This window comes from Adiantum capillus-veneris, chromosome 13 (assembly GCF_014529385.1).
Source record: "Adiantum capillus-veneris isolate H3 chromosome 13, ASM1452938v2, whole genome shotgun sequence".
Lineage (NCBI taxonomy): Eukaryota > Viridiplantae > Streptophyta > Polypodiopsida > Polypodiales > Pteridaceae > Adiantum > Adiantum capillus-veneris.
The window spans coordinates 43146746-43161876 of record NC_140943.1 but is presented as its reverse complement, the minus strand read 5'-3'; positions in this window follow the sequence as shown (position 1 = coordinate 43161876).

Here is a 15131-nt window from a genome sequence, read left to right as displayed (position 1 = left end):
TGAAGAGACTTTTGCTCCCACTTGTCGTATGACTACTGTGCGTTTTCTATGTGCATTGGCAGCTCATTTTGGTTGGGATGTACATCAATCAGACATTGTTACTGCTTTCTTGAATGGTGACATATTTGAGGAAGTTTATGTAACGCAGCCTCGCGGTTTTGTCATAAAAGGACAAGAGGACAAAGTGTGCAAATGTAAGAAGGCTTTGTATGGGTTGAAGCAATCTCCTCGTGCTTGGTATGAGAAAACTGACACTCATTTGGTTAAACGAGGCTTTTGTAACAGTCCAACAGAAAGCACATTGTATGTAAAGCGTGAGGATGATGTATTTCTCATTGTGGTTCTTTATGTTGATGATTTGCTGATCACTGGACCAAATGAGAGACATATTGCTGAATTTAAGGCTGATTTGAATGCTACTTTCAAGATGAAAGATTTGGGACTGTTGCATCATTACTTGGGTATACAGTTTAAGCAGTGTGATGGTGGTATTGCCTTGTGTCAGAAAAGTTACATAGAGACATTGCTATGTAAGTTTGGACTTGAGGATTGCAAACCTATTTCCACTCCCATGGAAACAGGTTTGAAGTTGAGTCTACATGATGCTGGCGATCCTGCTGATGTCACTCTTTACCAAACTGCTGTTGGCTGCCTCATTTATGTATGCAACACGAGGCCAGATATTCAGTTTGCAGTCTCGCAGGTCAGCAGATTTATGCATAGCCCAGGGTCTAAGCATTGGCAGGCTGTCAAGAGGATTTTCCGCTACCTTAGTGGCACTTTACATCTTGGCTTGTTTTATCCCAAGGGGGGATCATTGCCGCCAGACTTACATGCTTTTTCGGACTCAGATTGGGCTGGTTGTTTTGACATGCGAGTGTCCACAAGTGGTTTTTGTTTCATGCTTGGCAGTTCATGTATATCATGGTTGAGCAAGAAGCAACCTACTGTGGCCACTTCGAGTTGTGAGGCTGAGTACAGAGCAGTCTTCACAGCTACGGTTGAGTGTGTATGGCTCAGACGCCTTATGGCTGACTTGGGTGTTGGACAGGACACTGCCAACACTATCTACACTAACAGTCAGAGCGCATTGGCAGTTGCGAGGAACCCAGTTTTTCATGCTCGCACAAAGCACATTGAGGTGCATTACCACTATGTCAGGGAGAGGCTCTCAGCAGGAGAGATCAGCTTGGCTTATGTGCCAACACAGGACAACCTTGCAGATCTTTTCACAAAGGCATTGTCTCGTGAGAAGCTTGAAGCTTTCCGCAAAGCTTTGGGCTTACTCCCCTTTGTGGACTGATCCTGTCATAATAATCAATATCTAATTCTCCTAAATGATTTTCTCATATTAAACTGATCATTTAATGTGAGGAAGTGCCAAGGGAGAAAAAGCTAGAATATTGGTTAAGTTAGCAGACCGGCCACAGTAGGGATCCAAAGGAGGGAAAATAGGGATCCAAAGGGGGGGCCATCTGCAAAAGAGCCATGTGAAACAACGGGCTAAAAAGACCCTAAGGTTCAGCCCATTAAGACTTCCAAAATGCTAAGGTTCCAAAATTCAAAGGTTGTGTCCAAAGGTCAACCTTAGGGAAAATTGGATGCTTAGTGTGTGCCCAAAAAGTCTTTCTACATCCCCACATGGGAGGGGGCGAGCCCCAAAGCTAGGGGATGAGAGAGAAAGCCACACACACACACACAGGCTCCCTTTACACAAAGGGAATGAGGGACACATGTCAGCTCCCTAGGCCAGATGCCCACAAGGTATGCCCAATTCCTATTGGAAGACCCTTGAAGTGGACCAATGAGAATTAGGCTAGATTAAATCTAGTTTAATTAATTTAAAAACATTTAATAAAAGAAACCAATAAGAATTAAGTGTCCTAGAAGACTATTGGGCAGTCTCCCAAGGGGTCCAATGAGCATTCAGGAGCCCCATGGCTTGCCTGATTCCTATTGGCCAGGAGGCAAAGGGGTCCAATGAGAGTTTAGTTTAATTATTTAATTATCTAAAGCTCTCACAAAAGGGGAAAGGGGGACACATGTCAGAAGGCTATCACTTATGCTGCTTAATCCCTATTGGCTTGACCTGGGGAGGTCCAATGAGGCAAAAGCCAGACTAACTTAGCAGCTAGGGCTCGCCCAAGAGAGAGAGGGGGCTGATTTTTGCTTGGCATTGACACACACACTCTCACACTTGACCATGTGTGAAGGGAAAATACTCTATCTCCTCCCAAGCTTTAATGGAGAGCTCATCACCTACTCCAAGCTTGTGAGATAGAAGCCTACATCAACACTCTCTTGGCATGTGGATGCAAATCCAACCAAGAGCCAAGCTTCAATGCATGCTCATCTTCTCTACCAAGCTAATTACTAAGCTAAGCTATGCTAATATGAGTGATTATGTGAGGAGATGTACTTCTTTCTCGTAAGATACTTCTTTTTCCTCTCAATCTACTCTCATACCCTGCTAGCTCTCACCATCTTCGAAGGTGTGTGAGGTCTTGGGTCTGAGAACGGGGATAATTCAAGTTGTGTTTGATTAAGTGTTTTGCTTGGTGTATGAAGCTTCCATCTTCATTGCACTAGCTCGTCTTGAAGGAACACAAAGAATTGTATTGTACAATGTCTCTCTTGATGGGAGAAACCATAATACAAAGCCTTTTGGAGGGGGGACCGGCTCCATGCAAATCCGGTCCTCAACTGTTGTCAATAGCTTAATTGCTCTCTCTTTTGAAAGTATTGTCGATGCTATCTAACTAGGTGTTATGCTTTTTGTTGCTCTCTCCACCCAAGCACTCTTGTAATTCTCATTAGGAATCAACTCTAATGAAATGCTCACTATGTTCATGCTAATTTCCGCTACACATAAGATTTTAGGCCATTAAATGTTACATTGGTATCAGAGCTCAAGGTTTCTCTTTTCTTGCTCAAGAAGGGAGGTCCTCAAGCTAGCTACAAATGGTTGGTATTATTAATTGCCTGTGAGTAAGTAGAATAGGGATTTTTCAGCCTTGCAGTGCGCCTGCCTTTGTGCAGTTAACGGGGCATCACCGTCGAGAGCTATGGTCTTAATAGTGGAGTCGTACGGGGCTTGCCTACGGCTTAACCACTATTGAGCTATTAGAAGCTTGACAGGAGCCGGTGCTGTTTTGGTGTCGAAAGACCCTCTCTTCTATTCCTTGCAATTAATGGTATTCGAGCCGCGGGTACAGTAGCTTGAGTGCTTTTTCTAAAGGGGTAAAGAGGAGTAGCAACTAGGGCTTGAAGTGCCAAAGTACACCTAAAAAGTTTACACCTAAAAGTTGTTAGAATGGCTGACAATATTAAAGAGAGTGAAATTAATGTTGATAACTTTGATTTTGCTCATGAGCAAGCTACTAATGATGCTTCAATGCTTGTTAATTATCTTGTTTCTAGGCTTCAACAAGCCATGGGCAATCCATCTCTCCAAAGTGAAGTGCAACGGCAGCTCCGTGCTCACGGGATTCTCCAAGCTCATCACCATGACGAGAGAACACCTAGGAAGCCTCCTTGTGAGACTACCAAAAGAGGTCTCTCTCCGATTCGGGAAGAAGAAGAGAATCCATATGAAGGGCTCAAGAACTTACTTCTTGATGATGCATCTCCTTCCCAAAGGAGAACTCAAGAGCCTCCACCGAAGGAACGAGAAAGAAGCGAGTCTCCCGCCACCTCGGCGGAGATGGCTCCACGAAGACGGCGGGCTAAACGCTCTCCATCACCACCAAAGTGGAGAAGACCATCACACTCTTCTCCACGCCATAATTCAAAGAGGGATGATAAAAAGCAAGAGAAGAAAAAGGCGAGAAAGAGGACACCCTCTTCTCCATCTTCTTTATCCTCTTCCTCTTATGAAAGCTATGGTGAAGACGACAAAGATCAAGACAAGAAAAAGGCGAGAAAGAGGTCACCCTCTTCTCCACCTTCTTCAAATTCTTCATCTTCTGAAGAAAGTGATGGTGGAACTTTTGAACCATCAAAAAGAAGAGGCCATAGGAAATCCTATGCCGCATGGAAGAGGTCGTCCAAGCTGAAGAAATTCAAAGAGGGAGGGAAGAGCATCTCTTTCCTTACCTATGATGGCACCTTCGGTGCTACGGACAAAGTTTTGGCCTTTATCCAGCAATTCGATGCGGCGTTTGGAGATGAGGGCTTCACGGAGTCCTCTAAGCTACGCCATGTAGCTATGCACTTTCAAAAGTCCGCCAGACAATGGTGGTCTAGCCTACGAGCCAACGGTGAAGCTCCACGAACATGGAAGGCTTTAAGAGCTTCCATTATGAAGCAGTTTTTGGCCACCGATGCCAAAGACAAAGTACTCACCGAATGGCGAAGCTTAAAGCTCTCTCCCAATGAATCCATCCACAAATATGTAGACAAGTTTTGGGACCTACAACTCAAAGCCACTGTCTTCAAAAAGTTGGATTTTGGAGAGCAAAAGCAACAATTTTGTGCGGGCTTAACCGAAGAAATGGCGGAGTATGTCAACTCCCAAAGGCCACGTACCATATCGGCGGTAATACACCATACTATGGTGGCCTCGTGAATCAATTTCCAAACGGGGGGTAAAAGAAATAATAAGCCCCCGGAAAACAAAGGTTCCAATGAGCCTAAGGGGAAGGACAATGTCCAAAAGTCTCCTCAGGGCAATTCCAACAAAGCTAAAGAGAAGGGAGTTTACAAAGGAAAGAATACACTCTCTCCTGAAGAGCTTGAGTGTTATCGTAAAGATAACCGGTGTTTCAAGTGCGGCGAACAAGGGCATGCGTACCGCGCTTGTCCCCAAAAGAACAACCGCCAAGATCCTCCTAGAGCTTCTTTGGTTGAAATCCAAGAGGAGGAGATTCACCAAACTCACCACAAAGGATCTCCTCTATGCCATGCTTGGGGAAAGGTAAGAGAACATGATGCTTTTATTCTCTTTGACCCTGGTTCTACTCACAATTTCATATCTATGGAGTTAGCCACCAAGCTAGGCATACAATCCTACGAGATGGGAGATATCCTACCCGCAGACAGTGCCTTCAAGGGGCAAGAAGCTTCAGTCACTCCCTTAATCGGGAAATTGAGGCTTCATGTCCAAGGCTATGTGGACAAAGAGGATTTCTTTATCTCTCCTCTCAAGCATGAGGATGTAATCCTAGGGGCACCATGGTTTGACCGTCTGGCTGCCCATGTTAAATTTCCTGAAAGGAGAATCTCCTTTAAGTTCAGGGAAAAGGACATGTATATAGATGCTAGGGAGATGGGTAACACCATCCCCATTGTACATACACCAGCTTTCAACAAGTCAATAAAGAGCTCTATTTCCGTGTACATGATTTTTGTTAAAGATTCTCAAAATGAACCTAATGCTTTAGCAAAAGAAAATAAAAGCAACCAAAAGGAATTAGAGTTATCCAATTTTCTCAAGGGGTTTCAAGATGTCTTTATTGACGACATCCCTTCTGAGCTACCTCCTAAACGAGGTAATGACGACCATGCAATTGAACTTCTTCCAGGAAGTTCACCGCCTAACAAACCTCCTTATAGAGTTTCTCAAGCTCAACAAGAGGAGATTATGCGGCAAGTGCATGAGTTAATTGAGAAGGGCATGGTTAGGCCTAGCTCATCTCCATTTTGCTCACCTGTGCTATTAGTGCAAAAGAAAGACGGCACATATCGTATGTGTGTCGACTATAGAGCACTAAATAGGATCACTATCAAGAATAGGTTTCCCGTTCCACGGGTAGAAGACCTATTTGATAAGCTACAAGGATCGACCTACTTCAGTAGGATTGACCTAAAAAGTGGCTATCATCAAATAAGGATAGTTGATCAAGACATTGTAAAGACCGCATTTCGTACTACATTTGGTCTTTACGCATACATTGTCATGCCTTTTGGCTTGACTAATGCACCAGCCACATTTAACCGCTTGATGGAGAAGCTGTTCAGACCTCATCGAACCTTCACTGGAGTGTTCTTTGATGATATTATCATCTACTCTAATTCATTAGAGGAACATAAGCAACACCTCCAGGTAATATTTCAAGTTTTAAGAGAGAATAAACTTTATGTTAATCGAAAGAAAAGTGAATTTTTCTTGCAAGAGATTCAATATTTAGGTCACATTATCTCTCAAGATGGAATCCAAATGGATCCATCCAAGTTAGAGGTAATAAAAGGATGGCCTAAACCAAGGAATCTTCATGAACTAAGAAGCTTTATAGGTATGTGTGCATACTATAGACGCTTCATAGAAAAGTTCTCACAAATTGCGGGACCATTACATGACCTAACAAAGAAAAATGTTAGGTATACGTGGTCTGCTAAGGAGAACAATGCTTTCGAAAAGCTTAAAGAAAAGCTTATCTCTCAACCTGTGCTTACACTACCGGATCTCTCAAAACCATTTGAGGTCCAATGTGATGCTTGTGGTGATTGCCTTGGGGCTGTTTTGCTCCAAGAAGGGCACGCCATAGGCTATGAGAGTCGAAGGCTCGACCCTGTTGAGCAAGCTCTAGGCATATACGAAAAAGAACTCCTTGCAGTTCTACATGCCTTAGACTCATGGAAGCACTATTTATTGGGGACTCCTTTCATTCTGCGAACGGATCACCAAAGTCTTAAGTACTTCATGACGCAGACCAAGCTCTCCGACAAACAAATGAGGTGGGCAAATTTCCTTTCGCAATTTCATTTTCATATTGCTCACATTGCTGGCAAGCATAATCAAGTAGCCGATGCACTCTCAAGACAACCGAGAGTGAATGCGGTTTCCATAGCAACTCACAATGATCTATCTTTAATGATAGATGAGTATGCTATTGATCCCGATTTTAGAGATGTGATTTCAGCCCTTGCCTTAGGGAAGAAAGAAGAACCATTTACTTTACAAGATGGCTATCTTCTCTATGGCAATAGACTATGCGTTACTAACTCACTACGTGAGAAAGTAATGTATGAATCTCATGCTCCCCCATATGCGGGGCATAGAGGGATTCAGTCTACCCTAAAGGGAATTGAAACATATTTCTATTGGCCTACCATGAAAGTGAACATACATGAGTATGTTTCCAAATGTGTGGTATGTCAAAAGACAAAATTTGATAGAGGGAAGCAACTTGGATTGCTTCAACCCTTGCCAATCCCTAATTCACCATGGGAGAGCATATCCATGGATTTTATCTTTGGATTGCCTAAGTCTATCCATGGGAATACGGGAATATGGACGATAGTAGACAGGTTCAGTAAACAAGCTCATTTTATACCTGTCAAAAAGACTATCAAAGCCCATCAAATGGCAACCCTCTTCATTTCGCAAATTTTCAAGTACCATGGCTTGCCAATGTCCATAGTGTCGGATAGAGATCCTAGAATGACCAGTAATTTCTGGAAGGGTCTCTTTGAGAATTTAGGAACAAGGCTAAACTTCTCTTCGGCCTATCATCCACAAACTGATGGCCAAAGTGAAATAGCTAACTTAACTATTCTCGATCTACTAAAAGCCTATGTAACGGAAGTAGATCAAAGATCCCAATGGGAGAAGTACTTACCCTTAGTAGAGTATGCTTACAATAACACTGTACATACTTCTACAGGAAAAGCACCTTTCGAGGTAATTGAGGGAAGACCAAAAAGTCCCTTGCTACTTAAGGTACATGGGAAGATCTTCGCTGCAGATGAGTATAGCCGAGACCTACAAGAATCTTTCCAAAAGATTAAGGATGCTATCTCTATCTCACAGCAAAGGCAAAAGGCTGCTGCTGACAAGCACAGAAGAGCCCAAGCCTTTAAAGAAAATGATTGGGTCTTGTTAAAGTTTCCCAAGGCTCGATTAAGGCACACGACGGGCAAGAATCCTACGGGCCACCAAAAGTACTATGCTAAACTAGCAAAAAGGTACTATGGTCCCTTCCAGATTCTTAGGCCAATCAATGAGATGGCCTATCAACTTAAGTTGCCCAATCATTGGCTCATACACAATGCTTTTCATGTGAGCCTCTTAAAGCCTTACAAAGGAGAGCCACCTCAAGAACCAACTATTGAAGACCCACCGGAGATCGAGGACCACGAGGAGGTGCTGCAGCCCGAGTCCATTCTCCGACATGAAGACAAGGTATTAAGAGGCGGTAAGACTATCCGACGATATCTTATTAAGTTTAAGAATTATCCTTTTGAAGATGCTAGATGGATGCAAGGCATACAATTAAAGGATAACCTAAACCTTGTCAATGCTTACAATGCTTCCCAAGAGTTAGCAAATGTACAAAATGTTAAAAATGAACAAAAATTTTTGTCTTATAAGACTCTCTTTTTCTTTATTTGTGCACAAAAATGAAGTAGTATGCATGCTTCGATCAAGTTTGCGGAGACGACGTCTCCCGAACACCAAGTAGAGCTTGTCACTCTACTATGGAAGATTGATAGGAGTAATGTGCAGACATGCTTGCGGCAGCCTCAGGCTCTCAAGCGCCAAATGGACTAGTCATCCATTATGGAATGATGTCGTAGGGTAACATAGGGATCCTCTACCCGCTAAGAAAAGGACTCATGCATATGCTTTATCTTCTCTACACCATAGTCGAGGACGACTATGATTTCAAGAGAGAGGTAATGTCATAATAATCAATATCTAATTCTCCTAAATGATTTTCTCATATTAAACTGATCATTTAATGTGGGGAAGTGCCAAGGGAGAAAAAGCTAGAATATTGGTTAAGTTAGCAGACCGACCACAGTAGGGATCCAAAGGAGGGAAAATAGGGATCCAAAGGGGGGGCCATCTGCAAAAGAGCCATGTGAAACAACGGGCTAAAAAGACCCTAAGGTTCAGCCCATTAAGACTTCCAAAATGCTAAGGTTCCAAAATTCAAAGGTTGTGTCCAAAGGTCAACCTTAGGGAAAATTGGATGCTTAGTGTGTGCCCAAAAAGTCTTTCTACATCCCCACATGGGAGGGGGCGAGCCCCAAAGCTAGGGGATGAGAGAGAAAGCCACACACACACACACAGGCTCCCTTTACACAAAGGGAATGAGGGACACATGTCAGCTCCCTAGGCCAGATGCCCACAAGGTATGCCCAATTCCTATTGGAAGACCCTTGAAGTGGACCAATGAGAATTAGGCTAGATTAAATCTAGTTTAATTAATTTAAAAACATTTAATAAAAGAAACCAATAAGAATTAAGTGTCCTAGAAGACTATTGGGCAGTCTCCCAAGGGGTCCAATGAGCATTCAGGAGCCCCATGGCTTGCCTGATTCCTATTGGCCAGGAGGCAAAGGGGTCCAATGAGAGTTTAGTTTAATTATTTAATTATCTAAAGCTCTCACAAAAGGGGAAAGGGGGACACATGTCAGAAGGCTATCACTTATGCTGCTTAATCCCTATTGGCTTGACCTGGGGAGGTCCAATGAGGCAAAAGCCAGACTAACTTAGCAGCTAGGGCTCGCCCAAGAGAGAGAGGGGGCTGATTTTTGCTTGGCATTGACACACACACTCTCACACTTGACCATGTGTGAAGGGAAAATACTCTATCTCCTCCCAAGCTTTAATGGAGAGCTCATCACCTACTCCAAGCTTGTGAGATAGAAGCCTACATCAACACTCTCTTGGCATGTGGATGCAAATCCAACCAAGAGCCAAGCTTCAATGCATGCTCATCTTCTCTACCAAGCTAATTACTAAGCTAAGCTATGCTAATATGAGTGATTATGTGAGGAGATGTACTTCTTTCTCGTAAGATACTTCTTTTTCCTCTCAATCTACTCTCATACCCTGCTAGCTCTCACCATCTTCGAAGGTGTGTGAGGTCTTGGGTCTGAGAACGGGGATAATTCAAGTTGTGTTTGATTAAGTGTTTTGCTTGGTGTATGAAGCTTCCATCTTCATTGCACTAGCTCGTCTTGAAGGAACACAAAGAATTGTATTGTACAATGTCTCTCTTGATGGGAGAAACCATAATACAAAGCCTTTTGGAGGGGGGACCGGCTCCATGCAAATCCGGTCCTCAACTGTTGTCAATAGCTTAATTGCTCTCTCTTTTGAAAGTATTGTCGATGCTATCTAACTAGGTGTTATGCTTTTTGTTGCTCTCTCCACCCAAGCACTCTTGTAATTCTCATTAGGAATCAACTCTAATGAAATGCTCACTATGTTCATGCTAATTTCCGCTACACATAAGATTTTAGGCCATTAAATGTTACATATCCTGTCCTCAGGGCATGGCACTTCCCTTTACTCATGTGCCAGCTCTCGTTCACCGCATCACTCCAGGGGGGATTTGTTACCATATACATGTGGTAGTGATGTGTGTGAACACACTAGGACCGCCGGGGCATTTTTTTCCTCTTTAGGAGGTTTTTTCCCCCGTGCATTGTATATACGCCCATCACTCTAGGGCTATCTATCTTTCCATTGCACACTAAGTAACACACTCTCTATTGTGTGCCTTGAGCTTCCTTCGTCTTCTCCAAGCTGTGTGTGTTTCTCTGCAACCCTAATTCCAACAAAGTTGTCTCTAATTGTAGCTGCATTCACTTTCTTGAGATTGACACACACTCATAATTTTTCATTTTTCTTGGGTACTACCATAATTGGAGACACCCAATCTGTGTGTTCAATTTCATAAATGAATTCGGCTTCCTTTAGCTTTTCTATCTCTTCTTTGATTCTGACAGATGTTAGCCTTTCTCTGCTTGGTTTTGCATCATCTCTCATATGTATGGTATGTTGACAGATTTCTCGATCAACACCCTTGAGATCCTTATAAGACCAAGCAAAGATATTTCGGTATTCTTTCAGTAAGCTTAACAAAAGCTCTTCTTCTTCTTCTTCTTCTGTCAGGTCGTTTGCAATGTAGGCAGGTCTAGGCTCTTCTCCTGGTTTGGCCAGATCTATCTTTTTTGCGTTTTCAAGTCCTTCGTAGGACTTGCCCTGTTTTCGTAGCTCCCTAATAGGTTGTTCGACTATGATTTTTCGGTCGTGGAGAGTATATTTCTTGTAATGGGATGGAACACTCATTATATCCTTATCCTCCTCCTCAGTGGTTTCCATTTTTGTTGTATATATCTCCTTTAGAGCTTTTTTCAACTCTTAATATTTCTTTTTTCGTTCAACTCGTGTCATGGGTGAATCCTTGTCCTGGGGTTTTGGTTTTGCTTGAATTTCCTTTCTCATTTTTCTCGATGTCAACACAAGGGCGGTTACACTTGCCTGCCTCCCATGAGAGAGGCCAACCCTTGAGGCCTATAAAAGGAGGCCTCTTCTACACACAAAAACAGATTTTGTGAAGCATTGTGGTGCATTGTGAAGTTGATGTGAGGTGGTGAGAGTGAAGCAAGGCGGGAGCTCCGAAAGAGTATAATCCCTTTATAATTTACTTCTTATTTGAAGCACTAAAGCCATTGAGTGGCTGCTTTCTCGTGGACATAGCCCATATTGGATGAACCACGTATATCGTGTGTAGTCTCTCTTTCTCTCTCTCTCTCTCTCTCTCTCTCTACTCTATAATCTCTTGTGTGTGAAAACTATCTCTCTCCATTAAGTAATCTACTCAATTATCTACTTAGCTACGTCATATTTCCTAACAACTAGTATCAGAGCAAGGTTTGCTCGTAGTAGCTAAAGCATCTCAAGGAAAAGATTCCTTGAATTGAGTGAGAGTAATGGTAGAGAAAGGGAAGATCAGGATTGAGAAGTTCAACGGCAAAAAATACCAACATTGGAAGATGTAGATTGAAAACTATCCCTACCAGAAGGGCCTCTATTTGCCACTAGGTGGTCTTGCAAAGAAGCCCGCAACGATGGCAGATGAAGCATGGATTGTCCTTGATCTTGTCCTTGATCAAAAGGCACTGGGAACAATCTGGTTAAGCTTGGCGTCAACGATGGCCTTCAATGTTTTGGAGATAAAGACCACGGAGGACTTGATGAAGTCACTTGACGGTCTCTACGAGAAACCATCGGCATCCAATAAGGTATTTCTCATGAAGCGCTTGTTCAATCTAAAGGTGGTAGAGAATGGTTCAGTTGCAAAACACCTAAATGACTTTAACACCAACATAAGTCAACTTCAATCGGTGAAAATCAATTTTGATGATGAAGTGCGAGCTCTCCTTATACTATCATCTCTACCGGATAGTTGGGGCAGCCTTATGATGGCTGTAAGTAATTCTATCTTTGGCGAAAATACTCTTTAAGTTTGATGATGTTGTGGGTGTTCTCCTAAGCAAGGAAATGCAAAGGAGAAGCACATGAGAATCATCAAGTGCTGCACTGTCAGTGGAAACAAGAGGAAGGCCTAAGAAGAGGTTCAAAAACCAAAAGGGTCATGATCGCTCAAGGCAGTCCCTACTGTCTACATGACGTAAAAGAAAATGTTCTTTTTACGTATTGACATGATCATAAACACATTATCATCATGCTAAACATGATAAGAAAAAATGAATCAACCTTGTACACTTCCAAAAATCCCATACATGCCTATGTACACAGAAAAACATCAATCAAGAGCGTAGTGTAAGGGAATTGGCCTATTTAACTTGAGAGTAGCGGAAATTAATGAAAGTACTTTTGAAAAATGACTTTGTGAGCATAGCGGGTAAACATAGTTGAAGATAGCAACATAATCATAGCAATTAGTTAACATGGCATGAACAATACTTTTGCAAGAGAGAGAATTTAGAGAACATGACAACAGTTGAGGACCAGATTTATGTGGAGCCGGTCCCCCCTCCAATAGACATTTGTATTATGATTTCTCCCATTAAGAGAGATTTGTTACAATACAATCTTTGTGTTCCTTGTGACCTAGGTGATGCAATGAAGATGGAAAGCTTCATGCATCACCAACATAACATAAACTTGAAGAAAGATTTAACTATCCCAAGCCTCAATCCCAAGACCTTAAACACCTTCGAAGGTGGAGAGAGCTAGCAGGGAATGAGGGTAGGGAAGAGGAAGAAGAAACATTTCGTAGGAGAAAGAATTAGTTCCTCACTTATCATAACTCTTGTTGCTAGCATACATAATAGCATAGTAATGAAGAAGAAGGAGATGGCAAGCTTGAGCATTGAAGCATGGCTCTTGGTTGGATTTGCACTCCATATCCAAGAGTGTTGGTGTAGGCTCTCAACCTCTACTTGCTTGGAGAAGGAGAGGGAGCTCTTGCACTTTGCATAGCACACAATGAGAGTATTTGTGAGTGTGTGTGGGTGAGTATACCCCCTAAGCGACCCCCCTCCTTGCTAGGTCAACCCCCTCTTCTAGCTCATCATTGAAGCTCATTGGCTCATGCCAAGCCTAGCCAATCACAAGCTTGAGCCATTTCTAGCAATAGGTGTAGTCTTGCGACAAGTGTCCCCCTTTCCCCTTTGAGAGAGAGGACTTGATAAATGCAAAAACAATTAGATAATTGTTGTAAACTATCATTGGACCCCTTTTAATCCTAGCCAATAGAGTTCAAGCACCTCATGGAGGTAACATGGGTAGGGGCTTGACATGTGTCACTGTTGCCTCTTTATGCTGGGGATTTCCTTGAGAGTGTGTGTGTGTGTTCTCTCTCTAGCCCCTAAGAAAAGGGCTCGCCCCCCTCTTTGTAGAGATCTTTTTGACCTTTGGTGCTCAAGCACCTTAGTCATCAAGCATGACTAAGCACTTGGACTAGGGGTGTTCCCACAAGCATCTCAGGCAAGCATGTCAAAGCACCTCAAGCACCTTAATCATGCAGCAGGTCAAGTACCTCAAGCATCTTAATCAAGCACCTCAAGCACGACAAGCACCTCGAGCATGACAAGCACCTCGAGTTTGGGCCGGGTTCCCACCTCAAGCTCAGACCTAGCTTACCTAAGGTCAAAGGACTTTTACACACATTATTGGAGGTCTTCAATGAAGCTAACCCTAAGGTCTTATGCTCCATTGGTTAGCCTTCCTCTTTGATAGACCATCTCTCATTTGGGCCCCTTTACCATTGGCCCCGTGTTGAGATAGATCTATAAGCACATATCTATATCTTAACACTTGTTCCCGTTCATTCTCCCACATTAAGTGATCAATTTAATATGAGAAAATCATTTGGGTTGGTTAGATATTAGATTTTTTGACATTACCTCTCTCTTGAAATCATAGTCGTCCTCGACTATGAGGTAGAAGAGATAAAGCCTTAGTCATTAGTCAATTTTACTTAGCGGGTAGAGGATCCATTTTTACCCTACGACATCTTTCCAAGATGGATGACTAATCCAGTTGGTGCTTGGGAGACATAGCTCCCGCAAGCATGTCTGCTCTTTAGTCCATTTCATTCTCCCAAAGTAGAGTGACAAATTCTACTTGGTGTTTGTGAGACGTCGTCATCACAAACATGATTCTAAGCATGCATACTGTGTACAATTAAAAAGAGGACTAGTCTTATAAGACAAAAACATGAGTCATTTAAAAGAAATTTGTACATTTGCTTACTCTAATGTAGCATTGTAAGCATTGACAAGGTTCAGACTATCCTTAAGCTGTATTCCTTGCATCCATGTAGCATCTTTAAAAGGATAATTTTTGAACTTAATAAGATACCGTCGGATAATCTTACCATGTCGTAGTACCTTGTCTTCATGCCGAAGAACAGCTTCGGGTTGTAGCACCTCTTCTCGGTCTTCAACTTTGGGAGGGTCTTCAATAATTGGTTCAATTGGTGGCTCTCCTTTGTAGGGCTTAAGTAGGCTTACATGAAAGGCATTGTGTATGAGCCAATGGTTGGGCAACTTGAGTTGATAAGCCGTATCATTGATGGGCTTCAAGATTTGGAAAGGACCATAGTATCTTTTTGCTAGTTTAGTATAATACTTTTGATGGCCCGTAGGATTTTTGCCCGTCGTTTGCCTTAATCGAGCCTTAGGAAACTTGAGTAAGAGCCAACCATTTTCTTTGAACATTAAGGCTTTTCTGTGCTTATCAGCAACAGATTTTTGCCTTTGTTGAAAGATGGATATAGCCTCCCTAATCTTTTTAAAATATTCTTGTAGGTCACGGCTATACTCATTGGCGGCGAAGATCTTCCCATGTACTTTGAGTAGCAAGGGACTTTTAGGTCTTCCCTCAATGATCTCAAAAGGTGCTTTTCCCGTAGAAGTATGTA